This window comes from Lissotriton vulgaris, chromosome 3_1 (genome assembly GCF_964263255.1).
Source record: "Lissotriton vulgaris chromosome 3_1, aLisVul1.2, whole genome shotgun sequence".
Lineage (NCBI taxonomy): Eukaryota > Metazoa > Chordata > Amphibia > Caudata > Salamandridae > Lissotriton > Lissotriton vulgaris.
The window spans coordinates 1,389,329,546-1,389,355,418 of NC_141689.1; positions in this window are offsets into that span (position 1 = coordinate 1,389,329,546).

A 25,873-nucleotide genomic window follows, 5' to 3' on the forward strand; every position below is an offset into this window, starting at 1 on the left:
GATGTGTCATGCTGCGTCTGTTCTGATGAGGAGCTACAAGGGATACAATGCAAGGTCTATGTCAAGTTACATCGTGCTGCACCAGTTCTGATTAGGAACTGCGAGAGCTGAGTTGGGTTGCATCTTTTCTGTGTTGGTGCTGATGGGTAATACAGCTGGGCTAGCAGAGCACCTTTAATCCCACTTCCAAGGGTCCAGGAGTGGGGAGGCACCACTTAGGAGGTCAGGACTCACAGCAGTCAGAGTCCAGGTGCAGGGTTCAAAATGGTTGGAGTCTTTTCTGCCCCTGAGGCTCTGATCAGGGGATCAGGCAGGTAGCCTTTGGAGTCACTGTGGCAATCTTGGGTTCATGATGCAGGTGCACTCCTTCTTACTCAGGCAGCAGGGCGGCAGAACACTTTTGCCTGTAGCACAGCAGTAGGGCAACAGGGCAGCAGAGTAGCAGAGCAGCTGGGCAGTCTTACAGCAGAACAGCAGAACAGCAGAGAAGATTTTCTTCTGAGTCCCCCACAGGTCCAGAATTGACCGGAAGAATGGGTGTGGTGGTGCAATATTTATACCTTGTGCCCACTTTGAAGTGTGAGAAGGTTCTGGAGTTTCTCCCTACATAGGTGAACTGAGTATTCTGCCTCCCTGTTCTAGTCTAAGTCTGTCTGGGGGCACAATAGGCAATATTGAAATCCTTTTTGGGAAAGCTAAGCTAGTGCCTTTGAAATGCAAGTTTGGTAGTTGACAGCTCTCACCTATTAAATCAGAGATGGCCCACTTTACCAACACTCAGATCCTCTATTGCGATTGAGTCTAGGACAAATACACAAAGCCCTACTGCCAACTACACCTAGTCAGCTGGGCTAGCAGAGCACCTTTAATCCCACTTCCAAGGGCCCAGGACTGGGGAGGCACCACTTAGGAGGTCAGGACTCACAGCAGGCAGAGTCCAGGTGCAGGGTTCAAAATGGTTGGAGTCTTTTCTGCCCCTGAGGCTCTGATCAGGGGCTCAGGCAGCTAGCCTTTGGAGTCACTGTGGCAGTCTTGGGTTCATGATGCAGGTGCACTCCTTCTTACTCAGGCAGCAGGGCGGCAGAACACTTTTGCCTGTAGCACAGCAGTAGGGCAACAGGGCAGCAGAGTAGCAGAGCAGCTGGGCAGTCTTACAGCAGAACAGCAGGACAGCAGAGAAGACTTTCTTCTGAGTCCCCCACAGGTCCAGAATTGACCGGAAGAATGGGTGTGGTGGTGCAATATTTATACCTTGTGCCCACTTTGAAATGTGAGAAGGTTCTGGAGTTTCTCCTACATAGGTGAACTGAGTCTTCTGCCTCCCTGTTCTAGTCTAAGTCTGTCTGGGGGCACAATAGGCAATATTGAAATCCTTTGTGGGAAAGCTGAGCTAGTGCCTTTGAAGTGCAAGTTTGGCAGTTGACAGCTCTCACCTATTAAATCAGAGATGGCCCACTTTACCAACACTCAGATCCTCTGTTGCGATTGAGTCTAAGACAAATACACAAAGGCCTACTGCCAACTACACCTAGTCATGGGACCGAGGAATAGGCTGCAGGCTTGAAATGGTTAGGATAAGTAAATGTCAACTTTCTAAAAGTTAAACAAAGGAGGGTGCTGAACTGTTCCTAAAGAAGATTAAACAGACTGGCTTGACCGAAGGTGTGTATGTTACACCTTTGGGCATCTATTATGTTGGACGTGTTTGCCTCACACACCCGGAAGGGTGTCATGCTTCATCATAGGCGTTGCTCCTCGTCGGGGAGGCGGTGCAATCCCCGACGGGCTCACCTTAGAGAGGGGCTCTTTGGCGGAGATCTTTTTGTCCAACAGCCTATTGGTGAAGTGCGGGTATGTGGGTCAGGGCAATCAGTATCCTGAAGGGAAGAGTGATTTAAAATGTAGCAGGGGGTGCCGGGAACCACTTTATTCTGGGGGTCTCCCTACTGCAGTTAAAAAGTGGAGTTAGCTCGCTGGGTGACGGCAGGGTAGGTAGCGTAACCCTGAACGAGACTAAAGTGAGGGTTGGTCAACATGTTTCTCGCATGGGAAGTTCCCGCGATTCGTCAGGACCTAGTGAAGGTGAAATTTAAAAAAGAAGAAAAGAAACCATGCTAGTGTCATGTATCTCGTGTGATTTACCTCAGGTAAGCTCGGCGGTGATGGGGAGGTGACTTCGCACGGACACGGGTAACTTGAGCCATTACTATAGGCAAAACCCTGTTGTACCGACACGCCAACTACTCAGGTGGCGATTAGTCCAAGACCTTTAGGCATAGGATTATCCCCTGAGGTAAATCACACGAGATACATGACACTAGCATGGTTTCTTTTCTTCTTTTTTAAATTTCACCTTCACTAGGTCCTGACGAATCGCGGGAACTTCCCATGCGAGAAACATGTTGACCAACCCTCACTTTAGTCTCGTTCAGGGTTACGCTACCTAACCTGCCGTCACCCAGCGAGCTAACTCCACTTATTTACTGCAGTATGGGGACCCCCAGAATAAAGTGGTTCCCGGCACCCCCTGCTACATTTTAAATCACTCTTCCCTTCAGGATACTGATTGCCCTGACCCACATACCTGCACTTCACCAATAGGCTGTTGGACAAAAAGATCTCCGCCAAAGAGCCCCTCTCTGAGGTGAGCCCGTCGGGGATTGCACCGCCTCCCCGACGAGGAGCAACGCCTATGATGAAGCATGACACCCTTCCGGGTGTGTGAGGCAAACACGTCCAACATAATGGATGCCCAAAGGTGTAACATACACACCTTCGGTCAAGCCAGTCTGTTTAATCTTCTTTAGGAACAGTTCAGCACCCTCCTTTGTTTAACGAGTAACTTACACGGGCACAAGCTGACACTGGACCTTCCTCCCTCGCTTTGGGTGGTAATTGGTGCCCGTCTGATCAATTGATCTTTCTCCCTCCTCTTTGACGATAACTTTCTAAAAGTGGCATTTCAGAACTGTGTCTTAAAATCCAGTTTTGCCATTAAAGAGTTAAATTGCTGTTTCTCAGATACCAAACTGAACTTTCTGCCCTGCTCCCAATCAAACGTTAGCACTTATTAAATGTAGTAAGGTAAACAAATGTTATCCTATGGGGGAGAAAGGCATCACAGTAGTGAAAACAAATTTGTGAGGTTTCCACTACCAGGACAAGTAGAACTTAAAGGTACATGTCCAACTTTTATTTACAATGCAATCTGACCTATTATATGTAATAAAAAAAGGAGTTTAAGGATTGGCAAAAGGGTCATTTTGCCAAGTTGAGTCGGCAGTTTACAACTGCTAACAGGCTACGACGAGAGGCCTAAGACATGTTTTAAGGGGCTACTGAAGTCAATCAATCAATCATAGCATTTGTATAGCGCGCTACTCACCCGTGAGGGTCTCAAGGCACTGGGGGGGGGGGACGCTACTGCTCGAACAGCCAGGTCTTGAGTTGTTTCCTGAAGGAGAGATGGTCCAGGGTCTTCCGTAGGTGAGTGGGGAGGGAGTCAATGTCTTGGCCACCAGGTAGGAGAAGGATCTTCCTCTGATGGTGGACTTCCAAACTCGAGGGACGGATGCGAGGGCGAGGCTGGTGGAACGGAGCTGGCGGGTGGGTGTGTAGAAGGTGAGGCGGCTGTTGGGGTATTTCCGGCCCGTGTCGTGGAGAGCCTTGTGTGTGTGGGTGAGGAGTCGGAACGTGATCCTCTTGTTGACTGGGAGCCAGTGCAGGTCTCTCAGGTGGGTAGCGATGTGGCTGCGGCGGGGGATGTTCAAGATGAGTCGTGCTGAGGCATTCTGGATGTGCTGCAGTCTCTTCTGGTTCTTGGCTGTGGTTCCCGCGTAGAGGGTGTTTCCGTAGTCCAGACGGCTGGTGACGAGGGCCTGTGTGACTATTTTCCTGGTTTCGGTGGGGATCCAACAGAAGATCTTTCGAAGCATGCGTAGGGTATTAAAGCAGGAAGACGAGACGGCGTTAACTTGCTTGGTCATTGTGAGGGAGGTGTCCAGGATGAAGCCCAGGTTGCGTGCAAGTTCTGTTGGTTTGGGTGCGGTGCCCAAGGCAGGGGGCCACCAGGAGTCGTCTCAGGTGGAGGGAGCTGGTTCTAGGATGAGGACTTCCATTTTGTCTGAGTTCAGTTTCAGGCGGCTGGTCTTCATCCATTCTGCGACGTCTTTCATTCCTTCCTGGAGGTTGGCTTTGGCGGTGGCGGGTCGTTGGTGAGGGAGAGGATCAGCTGGGTGTCGTCGGCGTAGGAGATGATGTTGAGGTTGTGCTGGCGAGCGATGGCTGCGAGATGGCTCATGTAGACGTTGAAGAGGGTGGGGCTGAGCGAGGAACCTTGCGGTACGCCGCAGATGACTTCGGAGGCCGTGGAGCGGAACGGGGGAGGCGGACTCTCTGGGTTCTTCCGGTGAGGAACAAGATGATTAATTTCAGGGCCGCTCCTTGGATTCCAGTGTTGCTGAGGCGCTGTATCAGGGTGCGGTGGCATACGGAGAGAGGTCCAGGAGGATGAGGGCCGCGGTTTCCCCGTTGTCAAGCAGGAACCTGATGTTGTCGGTGGCAGCGATGAGGGCGGTTTCGGTGCTGTGGTTTGCTCGGAAGCCGGACTGTGAGGGGTCGAGGAATCCGTTGGTCTCGAGGAAGGCGGAGAGTTGTCTGCTGATGGTCTTCTCTATGACTTTGGTTGGAAAGGGGAGTAGCGAGATGGGGCGGAAGTTCTTGAGGTCTGTGGGGTCCGCGGTGGGTTTCTTCAGGAGGGCGCTCAGTTCAGCCTGTTTCCAGCTCTCCGGAAAGGTGTCGGATTCGAAGGAGCTGTTGATGACGAGTCAGAGTTGGGGTGCGATGTTGGAGGCGGCTTTGTTGTAGACGTGGTGAGAGCAGAGGTCGGTGGGTGAACCGGAGTGGATGGTGTTCACCAGGCCTGTGATGTCTTCGGTGCTGACAGGGGTCCAGGTGTAGAGGGTGGTGGTGGTGGTTGTCGGTTCAGTGGTAGGGTTTGTGGTCATTGTGGTTGGAGTGCCAAAGCTGTTGTGTATGTCGGTGATCTTGCGGTGGAAGAACGAGGCGAGAGAGTCGCAGAGGTCTTGCGAGGGTGGGATGTCGTTGTTGTAGGCGCTGGGGCTGGAGAGCTCTTTGACGATGCTGAAGAGTTCCTTGCTGTTGTGGGTGTTGTTGTTCAGTCGTTCTTTGAATGCTGTCTTCTTGGTGGTGCGGATCAGCTGGTGGTGTTTGCGGGTGGCGTTCTTGAGGGCTGTCATATTTTCTGTTGTCTGTTCGCGGCGCCAGGCTTTCTCGAGGGTGCGGCAGGTTTTCTTGGAGTTCTTGAGGTCGCTGGTAAACCACGAGGCTTTCCGGCTGCCGGGTCTGCTGGGAGGATTCTTCAGAGGTGCGAGTTTGTCGGCGCAGTCGGCGAGCCACTGTGTGAGGTTGCGGGCTGCTTCGTCGGGGTCCGTTGTGTTGGTGGGCGGGTTCTGGCCGAGGGTGGTGGTGAGCTGGTCGGCGGTGATCTTGCTCCAGTTCTGCGGGGAGCCTGTTGGAGATGATGGTGGGTCGTGGTTCTCCTGAATTTGAAGTGGACGCAGCTGTGGTCTGTCCAGTGTAGTCCGGTGGCGTGGCTGAAGGCGATGTGTTTGCTGGAGGAGAAGACTGGGTCAAGCGTGTGGCCGGCGTAGTGGGTCGGGTGTTTACCAGTTGCTTGAGTCCGAAGTTGGCGAGGTTGTCCAGTAGGGCGGCTGTGTTGCAGTCCTTGTTGTTCTCCAGGTGGAAGTTGAAGTCCCCTAGGAGGATATAGTCTTTGGAGGTGAGGGCATGCTGACTGACCAGGTCTGCGATGGCTTCGCTGAATTGTGTGCGTGGTCCCGGGGGCCTGTACATGAGAGTGCCCCTGAGGGTGGTCTTGGGGTCGATGTGTATCTGGAAGTGGAGGTGCTCGGCGGCGGTGAGGGTGTCGTCTGAGTTGGTCGTGATGCGGATGGTGTTTCTGTGGACGATGGCGAGGCCTCCTCTGGACTGGTTGACGCGGTCCCTCCGGATGATCTTGTAGCCCTCTGGGATGGCTATGGCGATGTCGGGGGCTGAGGAGGCGTTCATCCAGGTTTCTGTGAGGAAGGCGACGTCTGGTGTGGTTGTGTCCAGGAGGTTCCAAAGTTCGACGGCGTGCCTGTGGAAGGAGCCGGTGTTGAGCAGGATGCACTTGAGGTGGTTGTTGCTGGTGCTGGCCTTTCGGGTGCGGTGTTGGTTCGGAGGCAGGTGAATTTGCAGGCTTGGCAGGTGAAGGGTCCGTGGGTCTACTTCGGGGTGGCGCGGTGGCAGGCGAGGTTTCGGTCAGCGTTGAGTCCGTGGAGGGTGGCGGCATCATAAGTCCGTCGGATCGGCTGGCGTCGTTGAGGTCCAGGGGTTCTGGCACGGTCCAGGCGCGGACGAGCGTAGACGGGCTTTCCTTTGGCGCGCCTTCGGGGCACAATCGGCGCGCCCGCTGCGCGTGACCGCTGCGCGCGCGGGCTCCATATGAGGCGAAGTGGGAGGGAGGAGCAATTGGGAGGCGGGAGTGGGGCGGCCAATGGGGTAGTGGAGGCAAAAAGGGGGTGGGGCTGCGAGGGATCGGCGGCAGGAAGCGGGAGGGGTCGCACCAGGGGGGCAAGCTAGCGGGCACAACCAGGATCTAATTGGCAGAAGGGGAGTAACAATAAACACAGTCACAAGACAGCAAACAAGAATTACAAGAGGGCGACACAAGAGAACAGCGGAATCACGTGGGCAACAGTGGGGAGAGAAGGGCAGCAGCGAGGGGCACCAGGCAGGGCAAGACGCTCTACTGCTGGAGAGCCGTGCGGCGTGGGGGGTGTCCTGGGGACAGGTCACACTTGCCTACGCCGCGCGGGGTCCATATGAGGCCAAGTGGGAGGGAGGAGCAGCTGGGAGGCGGGAGCGGGCGGCCAATGGGGTAGCGGAGGCGAAAAGGGGGCGGGCTGCGAGGGATCGGCGGCGGGAAGCGGGAGGGTCTGCACCAGGGGGGGCAAGCTAGCGGGCACAACCAGGATCTAATTGGCAGAAGGGGAGTAACAATAAACACAGTTCACAAGGCAGCATAACAAGAATTACAAGAGGGGGACACAAGAGAACAGGGGAATCACGTGGGCAACAGCGGGGAGAGAAGGGCAGCATCGAGGGGCACCAGGCAGGGCGAGATGCGCTACTGCTGGAGAGCCGTGCGGCGTGGGGGGTGTCCTGGGGACACAAAAGGTTGCACAATAGGTGCTGCAAGTCCACTAGTAGCATTTGATTTACCAGCCTTGGGTTAATGGTATACAACTTTGGTAGCGACCTATGAGTAAATTAAATATGTCAAACAGGTAAGCCAATATTACCATGTTTAAGGGAGTTTAAGTTTAAGCAGAGTCCTAAAGCAACAAAAATGAATTCGGCAAAAATAGGAGGGGGGAAGACAAACATTTGGAGGGAGACCAGCATTAGGCTGACGGGTCTAACAACAGGCACACATATATCCAGCACATGTATGCCACACATGCACTGTGCAGCACTACACACAAAACCGATATAGGCCAATGGTCAGTTAAGGACACAGCAGTGGAACTTTAAATGAGTAGAGCCTGTAGGCATCACTTCGGTGATACAGTTTAAAAGGACCTGGTCACTCCTACTGATCACTACATGGCATGTTGGCATCACTGCACTTGTAATGTTTAACTCCAGGCAAAAACAGTAGCCTTTCACTACTACAAGGGTCACTCTTTGGGCGTCCCCCCGGTCCAAAAGAAATCAGCAATCACTGAGACAGACCTATGTCATGGTGCACACACATGATCTGAGTACACCCAAGACAACAACAATTAGCATTAAGGATCCCCACATCAATACAGTGCAGGGGTGCATGTCCATCACCATGACAAGTTTTTACCCATCCCACCAATATAAAAAATATGATATAAAACTAATATGAAAACGAACATAATTTTACACAGGTAAACATCAAAGCTGTACTCTACAGTGGGTTGTGCCAGCATGGCACCTTCCTCTTATTCATGGAAGACCTTGCCAAAATGGAGAGTGCTTTTAGTTATGACCACTGGCATCGATATGTCCCAGGACTTCCTGACTTCTCAGCCGTTCCTGGTGCAGTGCTTGATTTGTAAAAAAAATAAGAAAATAAGCCCACAATTTTGTTCTGAAGCTTACAACCAGTGCTCTGGATTAAAGTCTTTTAATGAAAAATAAGTGATTGTCTCCAAAAGTGAGCACTGGTGGGCCTCTTTGACATCGATCAGCCAAATTAGGCACAGCCTGGTGGGGACTGCCTCTCCTGGACATTTCTGGATGGTGTCCATCTTACCTTACCTTCCTTATTTGCAGAGCCATACGGCATAGATAGATGGATAGATATATTTATTGTACGATTAATTAAAATGATTACAAACTCCTTATACATAAAACCTGGATCTCTTACACATAATTGACAGAAATAGAAGTAAGAAAATTCAAAACTTTAATACATAAAAACCACCCATATTGTACATTGTTGCAGAATTATGCTGGGGACAAGGTGCTTAGACTTTAGTAAAATAAACGTTCAAATTGCTCCTGATTTTAGCAGCGGTACTAAAGGATACAGACACTCCATTCCTTCAGTTGCATGGTTATGATTAGCTAAGGTGGGTCTTGTTCCTGACTCACCTATGTAATGGCCTCTTGACAACTTTAGAAAGTGTTCTGTCAACTGACAAGAGGACCCATTCAGACAACATGTGACCGCCTCATTGCGGGACCTTATATTCAGAACACAAAAAATCAGTCTTAACCAATATTTCCAGAGTTGGGAGCAATTTTTCGCAAAAACACATGAAGTGGCATAGTGTTTCAGGTGCAACCTGACACAACCTCCATTGCTGGTCAAAGTAGCACTCAGCCTCCCATACCAAAGCTACCCTGTGAGGTACTACTCCTAGCCACAACCTAATTGTCAGTTTGAGGTTGCTTTAGGTATGCTGGCCAATTCAGTGGATCATATAATTTGGACAGAAATATTATATGTTCTTTCTTGCACAGTTCTTTTTGATCCATTACAATTGTTAGCTACAATGGATAGCAGTTTGGCTTGCTTCGCTAGGACTTTTCCCCGCATTTGCTTGGAATATTGGCTTCCCATAGGTCTTTTGCTTCAAGAGAGTGGAGGGAGAGCTTAAAATATGTATTCCATGTAGTAGACTCGTTCTCAATAACCTGCCACAGATGGAATTTCGTTGAGTTTGTGCCAGCTTCTTTAAATTTTGCACAAGAAGAGATGGCCCTGGCATGCAGTACCAGCTCTTGCCATATTAAATTAAACTCCAGGTGGATTTGTGTTAGTGCCATGGAGACTGGCAAATGGAAAAGATAATGATAGCAGCTGCACTCTGCTCTCTCAAGCCAGCTGCTGAACTGGTTTCTGTAAACCAGGGCTGGATTGGCCGTAGTGGGCATAGGGCGTTTCCCTGGGAGGATGGTAGGGTGAGGGCTGGCTTTGTAGCAGTAGGGGCAGTTTTGTTACTGGGGGCCGGTTTCACAGCAGTACTGCAATATCAGACCCCAGTAAAAAAGCAGCAGTGCTTCACACTTGTAAGCCCCCCCCCCCCATCTCCTTCAGGGCGGGTCTGACAAAATTGCCAGGGTGGCTTTGGGTTCCTAATTAGGCCCTGCTGTCAACCAGGATCAGCATTAATTTGCTCCCTATGATCTACACAAAGTATTGTTGTATTACGGTCCATCGTGTTTTTTCCAAAAAACAATCCCCCTTATTGTTCAATCTCAGACCAAAGACCAAAACCTTAGATTTGGATCTGTTGATTTTAATGCTGTTGGTATTGCAGGAGGCATGCACTTCTAATGATCTTTGGAGCTCGATGGCCGTTGGATCTAATATTATGGTGTTGTCAGTGTATTGTAGGGTGTTCATCTTTATGTCTACTGCCTTCAGAGGACAGTCTCTTGCCTTTGCCAGGACTTGATGTAAATCCTTTGGGTATAAATTGAACAGTGGAGGAGTTAAAACACAGCCTTGTTTTATGCGTTTATTGGTTCAAACTCATTCGATTTGAACCATTTTGATGAGACTTTAATGTGGACCCAGGTTCTGTGTTAAGGCATATAATTGCTGATAGCAGTGGAGCTAGAATGCTCCAATTGGCCAGTTTTGCCCAGAGCCTGCCTCTGCCCACATTGTGAAAGGCTGTTGCAAAGTAAATAAAAACAGCATATAGAGATTGACCCTTGCTCGACATTGGTTGCTCCACTAAGGTGGAAAGACATAGCAGAATGTGTTCAATGCTACTTTTTCTCCTAAACCCAGTTTGATATAACAGGATCGATTACCTTTCAATATCTCACTTTTCCAGCTCTTGTTTTAGTATTTGAGCAAAACACTTTCCTTTCATGTCAAGGAATGTAATGTGATTAACCAAAAGATCTCTGAGGAGCTAAAATATCTCTTTTATGTATTGGACTAACAGAGCCCAGGGCCAGACTGACCATAGCTGGCACCGGGCGTTTCCCCGATAGGCCACTAGGGTGGGGCTGGTTTTGGGCCCCTGGGGGGCCGTTTTTGTTACCATGGGTCGGCAATGTTGGCCCCCAGTAACAAAATCGACCGAAACCGACCGTGCAAACTGCTCAGCTGCACTCCCCCTGACCCCAGGGGGGGGCCAGCTGAGCAGTTTGCCAGGGTCGGTTTCTGTTCTCAGTCCGGCTCTGTCAGAGCCGCTCCAGCTATCTGGGATGGAGTTAGTACCAGGAGCGGCCAGTGCAGGTAAGAGCAGTGGGGTGGTGGTGCACGGTGGGGGTGGGGGGGCGGGGGGGGCTCGACAGACGATGACGAGGGAAAATGAAAAAAAACATAATTTCCCCTCATTGTTGTAGTCTGTCGAGTTCCCCCCTCACCCCCCACCTCCCACCCCGCCCCACTGCCTCACTGCTCTTACCTGTACGGGCAGCTCATGGTTAGTAGTGATACAGTGCTTGAAAAGAGGAAGCAGCAACTTTGCCCAGTCTGTCAGGGCATGCTTTAGCATTGCTCATGGAATGCCATTAGGACCAGGCGCGCAACACCCATTGGGCTCACCGGGCTTCAGCCCCCCCGTCGCCTCCTCTGCCCGGGCTAAGATGACACGCACTGAAATGATGCAAGAAGGCTGCGCATCCGATCCGAGAATGTGATTTCTTTAATGCTTTCTGAGAGGCCCAGCAGCCCGAGCCGGACAGCCAGACTCTGAACAGTTTCAGCGAGTGAACCCCCCGGCTCTGACCTCTTGTTTTCCTTTAGAGTGGCGCGGAGGTGAAATCCTTGCCTGAAGGCAGGGATTTCACCTAAGCACTTGATGGGTTCGAGCATGGGGTGTGAAGATGTGCACAGCAGGGGGAAGGCATGGCCAGTTAAGGTGATGCTTTTCCTTTGTAAAGGAATTTCTGCTGGCATCTTAGCCCAGGGTGTGCTGTCTGTGCACTTGTATAGATGTGTATTCCATACAAGTGCACAGACAGCAAACCCTGGGCTATGACGCCAGCAGGAATTAATTTACAAAGGAAAAGCTTCACCTGCACTGGCCATCCCTTTCCCCCTGCTGTCTGTGCATTTGACCCACATTGATCTACACAGTGAGACCTTCGGGAGGGGCTGGATGCCAGGACACAGTGCTGCTGATCAGCCAGACTCCACAGTATAGTATCAGAAGAGCAGGCCGCAGTTTTTTGTGTAAGTTCCAGTAACTTTAATGCATTTTTCAGCACAGCATTACCTACTGCCTGCATATCTAGGTTACTGTGAATGTTGTTCTTGACTTACATACATAGAAACGTCAAAGAGGACAGTCCCCTCCAAATATGCAAATGTAGTGTAAGTTTGTAGTGTTCATTTTTTTTTGGGGTGCTAGTGGGTAATTTTAGAGTTCAGGGTGGGTGTGGGTTTTAGGGTGCCAGTGAGTAATTTTGTGGTTCAGGGTGGGTTATGGATTGGGGTGCCAGGGGGTAATTTTAGGGTTCTGAGCGGGTATGGGTTTTGGGTTTCCAGGGGGCAATTTTAGGGTTCAGGGTAGGTATGGGTTTTGGGGTGCCAGGGGACATTTTAGGGTTCAGCGTGGGTATGTGTTTTGGTGTGCCAGGGTAATTTTAGGGTTCAGGGCAGGTGTGGGTTTTGGGGTGTCAGGGGGCAATTTTAGGGTTCAGGGTGGGTATGGGTTATGGGGTGCCAGGGGGGAATGTATGGTTCAGGGTGGGTATGGGTTATGGGGTGCCGGGAGGAATTTATGGTTCAGCATGGGTATGGGTTTTGGGGTGCCAGGGGTAATTTTAGGGTTTAGGGCAGGTGTGGGTTTTGGGATGTCAGGGGGCTATTTTAGGGTTCAGGGTGGGTATGGGGTGCCAGGGGACATTTTAGGGTTAAGCGTGTGTATGTGTTTTGGGGTGCCAGGGGTAATTTTAGGGTTCAGGGCAGGTGTGGGTTTTGGGGTGTCAGGGGGCAATTTTAGGGTTCAGGGTGGGTATGGGTTATGGGGTGCCAGCGGGGAATTTATGGTTCAGGGTGGGTATGGGTTATGGGGTGCCGGGGGGAATTTATGGTTCAGCATGGGTATGGGGTTTGGGGTGCCAGGGGTAATTTTAAGGTACAGGGTGGGTGTGGGTTTTGGGGTGCCATGGGATTAATTTTAGGGTTCAGCGTGGGTATGTGTTTTATAGTGCCAGGGGTAATTTTAGGGTTTAGGGCAGGTGTGGGTTTTGGGATGTCAGGGGGCTACTTTAGGGTTCAGGGTGGGTATGGGTTATGGGGTGCCAGGGGAAATTTTAGGGTTCAGCTTTGGTATGTGTTTTGGTGTGCCAGGGGTAATTTTAGGGTTCAGGGCAGGTGTGGGTTTTGGGGTGTCAGGGGGCTCCTTTAGGGTTCAGGGTGGGTATGGGTTATGGGGTGCCAGGGGACATTTTAGGGTTCAACGTGGGTATGTGTTTTGGTGTGCCAGGGGTAATTTTAGGGTTCAGGGCAGTTGTGGGTTTTGGGGTGTCAGGGGGCAATTTTAGGGTTCAGGGTGGGTATGGGTTATGGGGTGCCAGGGGGAATTTATGGTTCAGGGAGGGTGTGGGATTATGGGTTGCCGGGGGGCATTTATGATTCAGCATGGGTATGGGGTTTGGGGTGCCAGGGGTAATTTTAAGGTTCAGGGTGGGTGTGGGTTTTGGGGTGTCAGGGGGCAAATTTAGGGTTCAGGGTGGGTATGAGTTATGGGGTGGCAGGGGGGAATGTATGGTTCAGGGTGGGTATGGGTTATGGGGTGCCGGGGGGAATTTATGGTTCAGCATGGGTATGGGTTATGGGGTGCCGGGGGGAATTTATGGTTCAGCATGGGTATGGGTTTTGGGGTGCCAGGGGTAATTTTAGGGTTTAGGGCAGGTGTGGGTTTTGGGATGTCAGGGGGCTATTTTAGGTTTCAGGGTGGGTATGGGGTGCCAGGGGACATTTTAGGGTTCAACGTGGGTATGTGTTTTGGTGTGCCAGGGGTAAGTTTAGGGTTCCGGGCAGGTGTGGGTTTTGGGGTGTCAGGCGGCAATTTTAGGGTTCAGGGTGGGTATGGGTTATGGGGTGCCAGTGGGGAATTTATAGTTCAGGGTGGGTATGGATTATGGGGTGCCGGGGGGAATTTATGGTTCAGCATGGGTATGGGGTTTGGGGTGCCAGGGGTAATTTTAAGGTATAGGGTGGGTGTGGGTTTTGGGGTGCCATGGGATTAATTTTAGGGTTCAGCGGGGGTATGTGTTTTATAGTGCCAGGGGTAATTTTAGGGTTTAGGGCAGGTGTGGGTTTTGGGGTGTCAGGGGGCTACTTTAGGGTTCAGGGTGGGTATGGGTTATGGGGTGCCAGGGGACATTTTAGGGTTCAGCGTCGGTATGTGTTTTGGTGTGCCAGGGGTAATTTTAGGGTTCAGGGCAGGTGTGGGTTTAGGGGTGTCAGGGGGCTACTTTAGGGTTCAGGGTGGGTATGGGTTATGGGGTGCCAGGGGACATTTTAGGGTACAATGTGGGTATGTGTTTTGGTGTGCCTGGGGTAATTTTAGGGTTCAGGGCAGGTGTGGGTTTTGGGGTGTCAGGGGGCAATTTTAGGGTTCAGGGTGGGTAAGGGTTATGGGGTGCCAGGGGGGAATTTATGGTTCCGGGAGGGTGTGGGATGATGGGTTGCCGGGGGGCATTTATGGTTCAGCATGGGTATGGGGTTTGGGGTGCCTGGGGTAATTTTAAGGTTCAGGGTGGGTGTGGGTTTTGAGGTGCCATGGGATTAATTTTAGGGTTCAGCGTGGGTATGTGTTTTATAGTGCCAGGGGTAATTTTAGCGTTTAGGGCAGGTGTGGGTTTGGGATGTCAGGGGGCTATTTTAGGGTTCAGGGTGGGTATGGGTTATGGGGTGCCAGATGGGAATTTATGGTTCAGCATGGGTATGGGTTTTGCGGTGCCTTGGCTAATTTTAAGGTTCATGGTGGGTTTGGGTTTTGGGGGGCAAGGGGGGAATTTACGGTTCAGCATGGGTATGGTTTCTGGGGTGCCAGGGGTAATTTAAGGTTCAGGGCGGGTATGGGTTTTGGGGCTCCAGGGGGGTGATTTTAGGGTTCAGGGTGGTATTGGGTTTTGGGGTGCCAGGGGGTAATTTTAGGGTGTGGGGTGGGTATGGGTTTTGGGGTGCCGGGGAGGGATAATTTTAGGGATAGGATGGGTATGGGTTTTGGGGTGCCAGGGGTAATTATAGATTTCAGGGCGGGTATGGGTTTTAGGGTGTGAGGGGGGTCAATTTTAGGGTTCAGCGTGGGTATGTGTTTTGGTGTGCCAGGGGTAATTTTAAGATTCAGGGCGAGTATGGGTTTTGGGGGGCAATGCATCAAACTAACAAAAATGTGTGCTTTAATTGTTGTCCAGTTTCAAATGCAGAATTCACCACATTTTTTTCTCAGCTTGACCTGAGCATTAACGGATCCTGATTATCTGCCATTTTAGCTCCGCCCCATTGATTTACATTAGCCACGCCCCTTCATCTGCCATGTTAGCCCCCCCCGAAATTAAGACCTAGTTGTGCCCCTGATTAGGACCCAGGCTTCTGGAAGTGCGTGTAGTTTTTGAGAGACCCTCACCCCTGATCTGAAATCGGGTCTTCTGTTTTTATTCGGGAAGTGGCAACCGACTGATCGTCCATTACCGTCCCTTCAGGTTCCCTCACTGCATCATTAGTGTAAAGTTGTTTAATGCGCCTTTTCCAACTCGCTGGTGTTATATTTGTGACAGACGAACCAGATTTCTTAGCTGAGAGTTCATTTACCATAGACCAGAATTTCATGAGAACTTTAGATTTTACATTTTCTAATAGTTTGGTCTATTACCTCTCAGCTGATATCTTTTGGCCCCATAGTGCTTTTCTATATTTCTTTCTTAGTGCTTTACTTTCTTCTTTTAACACAATGCTCGGTTTTCATCACCGCTTCTAAGTGCCCTTTTCAGCATATTTTTCAAAGCCCTGATGTCCTTCCCAGGTGCTGATCTGTTTGCGGGCCTCTGCCTTTGCTGGCTTTAAGACAACCTTCATGGCTGGAAACTTCCAGAAAGCAGACAGGAACTTTGCCCTTCTGCCGACTGTGCATATCTTTATATTTCCTTTGCAGACATGCACAATCAAAATTTCTTTCATTAAATTGTTGCAGAGGTTAGGGCGCAGGGATAGCCACTTAATTATCTTGATAGGTTCCAGACCGGCTTGTATAACCAATAGTTTGTGTTGTTCCAGGGGTCGAGAATTCAGATTCAGATTCAAATGTATAATAATAATTCGTATTTGTAAAGTGTGAAATCAAGGGTTTCAAGGAGCTGGGGAGATTGAGTGAGCTATTGCCCATAGTCTCATAATGCTGAGCTGAGCTGCCGCTGGGGATCAAACCATGAGCAGCTCTGGCCACTATGCCACACCACTTTCTCATCATGGTTGCTGGCTAAATTTGGAATGACTGAATTCTTGGAAAGTGGGCAATTGAAATCCATAAAAGGGGCCCATTAGGATCACGGACGGATCACCACCCAATTCCCCCCGCCATATTGACCGGGCGGAAAAGGGTTTAATATGGTGACGGTACCCCTATGGTACCCCCCAGCAGTTCCATGCACACCGCTCGGTGCCTGCCATGTTGTGCATGGTAGTGCACAACATGCCTTCCTGGCATTGTGGCGGGCGGTGCTGAGTGCACCGCCCCCCACAATGACAGGAATGCAGGATGCGCCTGCCACTGTGGCGGGTGCATCCTAATTGCCCCCCCGGGACCCCCGCCCTTATGGCGGGCGGTCCCGTTTACCAATAGGGTGGCAGGCGGATAAAGTCCGCCCATCATCCTAATGGTGCCCATAGTCTTTATTTTTTTTTAATCATTTTTATTGAATATTAAACAGGTACCAAAAACAGAATCAACATAAGGACTAAAGTAACATGTTAAATTATACAATAAATGTAAGCAATAAATACAAAATGTAGAAAAAAAAGATTATAAAATACAACCTTTACGTAACTGTTTAAAGGAAAGTAGGTTATGGTACCATGCGAAACAGTGAATATTTAGATAATTTTTAGAATATTAATGCGAGAAGAAGGAAAGAGAGTAGAAAGGAGTAAAGAAAACAGAGGATGGGAAGGGAGATAAATTAGCAAACAAGAATTAGTGTAAGTGAGTGTGTGTAGATAGAAAAGTAGTGAAAGGTAACCAAAGTAGATCAGATTTAATCCTCTGAGCTACAGATGTAGATGAAACAGGGGAAATTCTATGTTCATCACAAATAAGGTTCCACCATGTTAACATGCAGATTTTTGAATTGTCCTTCCAACAAGTAAGAATAACTTTAAATGCAAGAGCAATAAAAAGATCAAAAAATATTGGCTTTAGCATTGTGTCATTAAAATAAAATGACATGGATCCAAGAAAAACATTTTGAAATGATAACGGAATATTGAAATGGAAAATCTTGGAACATTTGGCCCAGTAGGATTTCCAAAATGTTTTAACATTGGGCCAATGGAAAATCAAACGAGAGAGTGTACCATTGGTAGAAAGGCATGACCAGCAAAGAGGAGAGGAGGATGGGTTAATTTTGTGCAAAAAAACTAGTGTACTAACAACTCTATTATAAAGAAAAATAGGGATTGAGTGATATTAGCAGCTCTAGAGGTGGAAAACAGCCTATGCCATAGTTTGTTCCATTTTTGAGAAGAAAGAGGGATGGACATATCCAATTTCCAAGCTAGTTCAAGGGGGGATTTTAGTCCTTCAGAAATAAGGGTAGAAATACGTTTATATATACATGAAGCTTTGAGGTTAGAATCAAAAGAGATGTTTAGAGGAGTCAAAGGAATAAATGGAGTATTGTTAGTAGAAACGTTTTTAGATGAAAGAAATGATGGACGTGACTGTGATAATTGAGAGTATTGAGGTAAGCAGGAGGAGGGTAAATCACAGAGGTCTTATAATTTATTAAAAGGTAAAACAGAGTTATGGGATACAAGTTGCTGAACATATTAAATATTCTTTTCTTTCCAATGTTTGAAGTAGAATGATTTATGGTGAAACCTAATAAATGTATTGTACCTGATAAAGGAAGCAAGGAAGGTCTGATAAAAGTTGGATCCATCCGTAAACAGCAAATGTAGCAAGTATTGTGAATATTTTAAAATAGAACATTTAGATATGAAGGTACAGTTAGACATAAAAGAGGTATCATAAAAAGAAAAGACATGTAATAAAGAGCGTTCAAAGTTAATCCAAGTAGGTATCGGATCGTCATGGTATTGTCCATTTAGTGCACATGCTTGTCTGATTAAAAAAGCTGTATGGTAGAGCTTAAAATTTGGAAAATGAACACCCCCTTCATTCTTTGGTTTACTTAAAGCAATGTTTAGTTAAAGCAGGTTTATTGTTCTAGAGACATTTAGTACAAATGGAATTAATTTGCTTAATGTAATAATTATGGATTTTAAATGGTAACATAGATAACAGAAATAGAATAAGCAGTACAATCATCATTTTAATAGTATCCAACCTGCCCCACCAAGACAGTAGTAGGGGGGACCATAAGGAGAGTAAGTTTTGAATTTTAGTTTTAAGAGCAGTAAAATTATGGGTAAGAGTTTGCGGAAATGGTAAAAGAGAACCAAACACCAAGGGTTTTAATTATAGAAGGACACCATTTAAAATTGTTGCCAGTGAATATGAATTGAAAACATAGAGAATTTAAAGGTAGAATTTCTGTTTTGTAAGAATTTAATTTGTATCCAGATACTTTAGAGTATAAGTGAAGGAAAAAGGAGGTAAGGAGGTTAAGGATTTTGAAAGATAAACTAAAATATCATCTGCGTAAGCAGATAATTTAATTTCATGGGAATTATGAATAAAACCAATTATCAAAGGGTTATAGCAGATGCGCTCAAGGAAGGGTTCAAGACATACAAGAAATGAGAGGGGAGAGAGGGGATAGCCTTGTCTTGTGCCTATGTGTACATTAAAATAAGGAGATAAAAGACCATTAATAGATACACGTGCACAAGGATCAGAGTATAATAATTTGATAAATGAAATACATTTGGGGCCAAACCATTGAAGAGTTTTGAACATGAATTGCCAATGTATGCAATCAAAAGCTTTTTCAGCTTAAAGAGATAATGCAGTTGGAGGCTCAGAGTAATTACTCCCCAAGATAAGAATATTAGAGAACATTCTATTATTTTCTGAGGAGAGTCTACCCTTAATAAAACCAGATTGATCGGATTTATTAAGTAAGGGGATAACCCCTTCTAATCCAGAGGCAAGAATTTTTTGCAAAATGTTTGCAGTCGTAATTGATTAAGGAGATTGGGCGATAATTTTGGCATAGGGATAAAACTTTATCAGGTTTAGAGAGAATTGCAATAAGAGCGTCAAGAAATGAGCCTTCAGGTTTAGAGTGTAACATAAAGGAGATAAAAAGCTCAAGTAAGTAGAGCAAAAATAGATGAAAAAGAGGATATAAGTTCAATAGAAAAGTCATCAGGACCAGGAGCTCTAGCTCTTTTTAAGGATTTAATCGCATCTAATATCTCCTGGAGAGATAAATCTTTTTCTAAGAGAGTCATATCATCTAGGACAGAGTCAGGAGAGGGGAGACCATCCAAAAATATTTGTGTGTCATTTGTGGTGGGATGGGTACCATCCATATATAATGAATGGTAACTGAAATATCTTGAGAATATCTGAGTCGGAATGCATTAGAGTATTAGTATGAGTATTACGGAAAGGGGCCATGGCTTTCTTTTCTGATTTGACGATTAAATGATTAACCAACATTTTATCCGCTTTGTTTTCACCCCCATGATATTTGGATTTTATCTTAAGTAAGATATTACAAACATCAGTTGTGGCCAATTTATTTAGGTCACGTAGGTGAACAGGGCATTTTGAAGTACATTAAGAATGCGCAAGGCTCTTAATGTGATTGAAGGAGGAAATATATTAAGAGTTTAATGACTTTTTCTTCCTAGCAGTGTAGGCGATGGTGAAAGCTCTAAACGTGGCTTTAAATGCATCCCAATTATTATCAGTAGAAGTACCACTTGACTTGTTAAACTGAAAAAATTATTGGATAAAAGAAGTAGCTTTTAAAATAAAAGTTTGATCAGATAATAGAGAATAGCCTGTTTGGGAGTAGCAAGGGACAGAACGAGGGACATTGAGACCGGGGCATGATCCAAGATAAAAATAGAACCAGAGGTTTGGAGTGAGGGTAAGCATTAGAAAAAAAACGTGAATTCATAACAGTCAGGATTACAGGTTCTCCAGGCATCATAGAGTGGACGAGGAGCAATAGTAGATTGAAATGCTTTATGAGATTTATCGGGTTTAAATTTACAATATGATTTTCTATCAGAAAAGGGGTCAAGCCAATTATTAAAATCTCCAGCTACAATGATATTGAGGTTAGTGATTAAGGATAATTTTAGTTTAATATTATGCCAAAACACGGGTCATGCTTAACCGGTCTATAAATATTGAAGAAGGTGACAAGTTTACTATGAACTATGGCATGAAGTATTACTCATTGTCTACTCACATCATTTTCTGATGATACAATTTGTATATTCAGAGATTTATGATAAAGAATGGCAACGCCACCTTTATGGTCTATAGCTGGTGGGAAAACAACCTGACCCACCCATTGACGCTTTAGTTTAAGAGATTCAACATCATCACAGTGGGTTTCCTGCAAAAAAGCAATCTGACAATTAAGTTTGGACAAATGAGAAAGTACCTTTTGACGTTTGACGGGATGACCCAGTCCACAAACGTTTCACAATACAACATTAAACATAATAATGTTTAAGGAACAGGGGAATACTCACATTGATGACGAACTGCAAAAGCCAACAAATAAGACAAAAGATATTGGTCATAAGAATAGGGGAACAAATTAATAATAATAATAGGAACATAAAGCAATAAATAGAACAATCATTTATAGAGATAATACAAGAAGGAAAGTTTGATAGGTGAAGGAGAAAGAAAAGGGATAGAAAGAACAGAGAGAGGGAAGATAGAAATGAAAAGAAAGAAATAAAGGGAAACAGAGACAGATCAAGTACAAAAAGCCAGATCTGAAATATAAAGAGAAGGAAATAAGAGTCTGGCATGTTAGCACTCGAGACAAGAGCAACAACGGGAAAAGATGGAGCTGAAGGAGATAAAGAAGTAGAAGACTTAAAGAATTATAAATATGATTAGGCGGCATAGAACAAAGTGAAGGTAAAAGGAACAGAGACTGCAACAATAAATAAATAATTCAATGTGAAGCATTAACAGGTTAAATGAATTAAGAACATTGAGCATTTGTGTCCATAGGAGGAGAGGTAGGTCCAAGTGAATGGGACACTCCTTGTCTTTGCTTGAAATGAATTCAAGGCTGTAAGGCAAAGTGACTGCAATTAGCTAAGCTGTGGCTTGAGAAATCAGCGAATGCTTGGGGAACACGTACCGCAAGTTCGTCATTGAATTACCTGATGCTGCAGTGAGTCAGCGTCTCGTGGGATGTGCGTCTTGCAGGGGAATGCAAGCGTGTTAACCACGAGGACGTTTATACCGGGTCTAGGTCGGGCCAACATTGCCGGTGGGATGGAAACGGAAGAAAGACTAACCTCCGGTGGTTGCCGTCATTGTATTAACATTGCGTGACAAGTGGTATACTGATATTGTGAAGCTGCTGTAATTCTAACAATGTGATGTAAGGAGCTCATGGAGGTAGCAGAAAAATCAATACGGTGCAGTCCATAAATATGCTGACGGTAATTCAAAGAACATAATGTGACAGCGAACGAGTGTGGTTACAACATTTCTATTTGATCGTAGCACACTGATGTAAAATTGTAAAATAGATAATTTCTATTTCAAGAACGAAGAACACATATGTTTGGGCTATTCAACAGTAAGCTATGATAACCACTCTCCATGATGTAATAGTGAACCAGCATAATTGACACATTTCCTGTTAAAAACCATAGTAAGGTATTTAACAGTGAACGCATTGCACTGCTGTGCTGTGATACCCACTCGCCAGTATGCCTAACACATTTCCATGTTATAAACCATTATACAGATTGTATAGTGTAACAGTTATACATAGTGTCCAAAAAGGTACAGTATGCATAAGGTCTGTAGAGATGACTTGGTGTAAACAGTGCGGCGACATGATGAATACTGGTTGCCCAGGAGGGTACAACTGAAGGGATGAATTAACGCACTCATGGCAGTGTGGAGGTAGATGCAAACTGGGGCCCCAGTGTGACAACCAAAAGTGAATATACATAATGGAGATGATCCATCCAACACCCAATATAGACACCTGTCTGCTGATCTCCTCTAGTTCATTAAAACCTTTAGAGACAGTGTCCATTTGCACTCGCGTTTGTTAAGTATGCTGCCTAAGTCACCACCTCTAGGGGTTGGCTTTACCTTCTCAATGATCCACCACCTCAGACTGTCAGCCTCATGTTCAAAGGTGGTGAAATGGTCAACTAAAGGCACTCCTTGCACTTTGCACCGGATGCGGCTGCAGTGCTGCAGAATGAGGCATTTCACCTTCTGTATTGTCTGTCCCACATAGAGAAAGCCACAGGGAAAGCTGATGGCGTAAATGACCCGGGTCGGGTTGCAGTTACTGTGTTCTTGTAATGTGTATGTCTGAGCATTATGGGTAAACTCCTTAAGTTCTAAGGTCATAGGGCAAGCTTTGCACTATCCGCATTTGTGGTGTCCTGTAACAGGCGGGATACCCCACAGGGTGGTTTGCCCCGGGCTCCGTGTGGATGGTAAGAGTGATTTAACCAAGTGGTCCCTAATATTCTTGCCTTTCCGGAAGGCATGAAACGGGGAAGGCATGTCGCCTAGTTCATCAGCCACCAGGTGCCAATGTTGGTTTATAGTTTTCTTAATGGTGCTGCTCTTAGTATTAACGGTGGTAACACAGACCAAATGATCTACACTGTTAGCCTTAGGCTTGGGGACCAGTAAGCGCTCCCTATGATTATGCCAAGCCCATTTACGAGCCTTTTTTAGGAGTATCCACGTTCACTGAGTCTGGCTACTAGTCCTTCTGATTCATCAAAATAGTCTTCTTTCTTGGTACAGTTCCCCCGCAACCTCAGGAATTGGCCAAAGGGCAGATTATCCCTGAGGTTGCGGGGGTGGTGGCTGGAATACCTCAAAAAGGTATTGCGTTCGCTACTTTTCCTATAGAGGCTGGTGTATAGCTTACCTGATTCTGTTTTTATCTGGAGGTCCAAAAAATTAATGGATTCCCTATCAGATTCCAGTGTGCATTGGATGTCCAGGGAGCAGGCGTTCAGCCAGTTGTGGAAGGCTGTCAGTTGTTCCCTACTTCCCTCCCAGACTATCAAGATGTCGTCTATATAGCGTCGCCATAATGTTATATGTTTGTGGTAAGGATTGTAATCATTGAGGACAAATTGATGTTCATATTCACTCATGTAAATGATGGCTAAGTTAGGGGCAAAACTCGCCCCCATAGCCACGCCCTTGGTCTGAACATAGTACTGATCCTGAAAGGTAAAGTAATTTCTAGTCATTGCAATCTTGAGCAATTCCACAATGAACTCAGTTTGGGACTTTGTGTGGTGCTGGTCTCCTATTGAGTACAGATTCAATGCATGTGAGTACCGAGGTCTGTGGGATGTTTGTATAAAGGGCAGTTATGTCCATGGTTGCTAGACGGCTGTTCAGCGGGTCATAGGCACGACCGTCGACCAACTGGATGGTCTGCATTGTGTCCCTGATGTATGTAGGTGTGTCTTCTGCGTTTGGTTTAAGAAACACATTGATGTATTTACACAGCGGTTCCAGTACTGAACCACATCCAGATATTATGGGTCTGCCTTGTGGGTCTTGCATCCGTTTGTGTATCTTAGGGAGAGTGTAGATGGTTGGCATTCTGGGGTGTTTGTTGTTGAGGAAGTCATTGTGAGAAGTTGGCCTAATATGTGATGTCCACTATTCTAGTGGGCACCCTGTATCAGTCCAAATAACCCTTATGGTGATTGTTGTAAAGTCAACCTTATAGACCAGCTATCCTAGAGGTTGCATGGACAAAGCAGCCTTAAGCTAAAACTTCAGAGGGCATGTAAAGCCAGCTGTTTTACCATATGTAACCCCTTGAATATCAAATGAAAGGACACCACACAGGTTATATATAAATATATATGTATTTATTACAAAACAACCCCTCTGAGCGCTTTATGAGATCAGAGGCACAAGCACATAACAAGATACTTAATTATCATACAATAAGTTGCACAAAATACAGTAGAGCCCTATGGGCACTTCAAACCATATACTAAAATAGTGGTATAGGAACCACGTCACAAACAAAGGATAGGCCTAGGGCCTAGGGAATCGCTGGGGCTACACTGTACTACCCAAGGATAGGAAGTAGGAGGCCCACGGGAGGCGTGTGCAGTGTCTTTACACACACACGAGTTACCATAGAGTTAGAATGGGAACGAAAGACTGGGCTGACTGAGGCAGGGTAGAAAGGGGCAGGTTACCCCTTCATAGACAATTGTATGACAATTACTGCGTGAACTGCATCCTTGGCCAGGCCATTAAGGACGGTGATTGACAACCAGTCCTCATTTTTAGAATTGTATCATCTATTTTATGTCACGACTCTAAATACTTTCCTTTCCCTTACCACAACTCACTAGAGTACCATTCTTCTTTGCACGCTCCCTATCTTGGAGCAACCCTCACACATATAATATTAACTGTCAAGTATATTCAACTCGACACTTGCAATAATAATAAATTGCCTGTGGATTTAAAAACTGCATGGCACCTGCCTCCCACAACTGCTGTTGCATCCATATCAAACTCTGGTCTGTCATTTTTCGAATGACACAGTTAGAGCTCTCTCTGTGAACCCGTTTGCCTTTCTTCTCTCTGTTTATGGTCACAGACTGGCAGAATGAAAGTGCATTGTCATGACTGCAGGTCAGATGGCCCAGGAGTGGCAGCTTTTGCACTTCTACATTACTCATTAAAAGGTATGCTCAACTGACATATTATTACATTAGGCAATGTAGAGGTTAAATGCCAACAAATAAAAGGAAATATCCATTAGAACCCTATATATAATATGTGGACACTGTGTGAGAAAATAAAAGTGATGCCATTTGGAGATGTCATCAGTGATGTCACTGAGCATGTCATGAGTGATGTAATATGTGATGTCATCAGCAGTGCATTGTGGGGGCACAAATTATAGTTAGGTCTACTAACTATAACGGCTGAATTTTTATGGTTTTATACGAGTGAAATCTCCAACTAACTATAACGTCCCTGAAACCTATGGTTTATTCAGTGAATTTTCAAGGTTTTTTAAATGCTAATTTCTAACTATTGCATGCCTGAAAACTATGTTTTTTTCTGTGAATTTCAAAGGTTTTTTAAATGCTAATTTCTAACTACGTCTACAAATGTGGGACATGTGAAGAAAGAGGAAGAAAAGCGCAGAAAGAAGCAAGACAAATGCAGAAAGAGGCAACAGAAGTCCAGAAAGACAAAGACAAGTGCAAGAAGAAGAAGAGATGTGCAGAAAGAACCAACAGAGGTGCAAAAAGAGGCCTTGTTGCAAAATCATCCTGTGTCCACAACTTTTTCAGACGGGTACCGGTGGTAACTGACTCTGGCTAACCAGGTCTTGAGCCAGTGCTATGCTATAAGACACTTAAAATACAGTGAAAACACCTACATACACTAGGGAACACTATACGTTGGGGTACCCTTGTGATTAGCATGACCTCCTCTGTAAGGCCCTAGTACATAATAGGGCAGGGGGATTAAAATCACCTCTAAGTCAGAGCGGAAATATGCTACTTTAACTAGTAGTCGTGTTTGCAGAGTGGTGGAGAAAGGGTGCTTGGCGTCCAACCAACGCTCAGGAATTCCACTGTGTAGGACTTACAGGAGGTACCAGCAGGGATTCTTGACCCCCAATCTCCCTCAGGACTAAATTGGACTTCATCCTCCATCCCGTAGTCTGCCACGAGGCACGTTTGCAAAGTGGTAGAGAAAGGGGGTCATGGCCTCCGAAGAGGTCTTAGCAATCACACAGTGTGGGACTTACTGGAGGTAACAAGAGGGGTAGTTGGCCCCCAAAGATATCCTTGGGGGCCAAGTTCCCAAACTATTACCTCCAGTCGGTCCCACACAGCAGCATTGGTAAGTACTTGTACTAGGCCACTTTGCCCACCACTCTACAAACGCGCTTCCTGGAATGCTCTTGGATG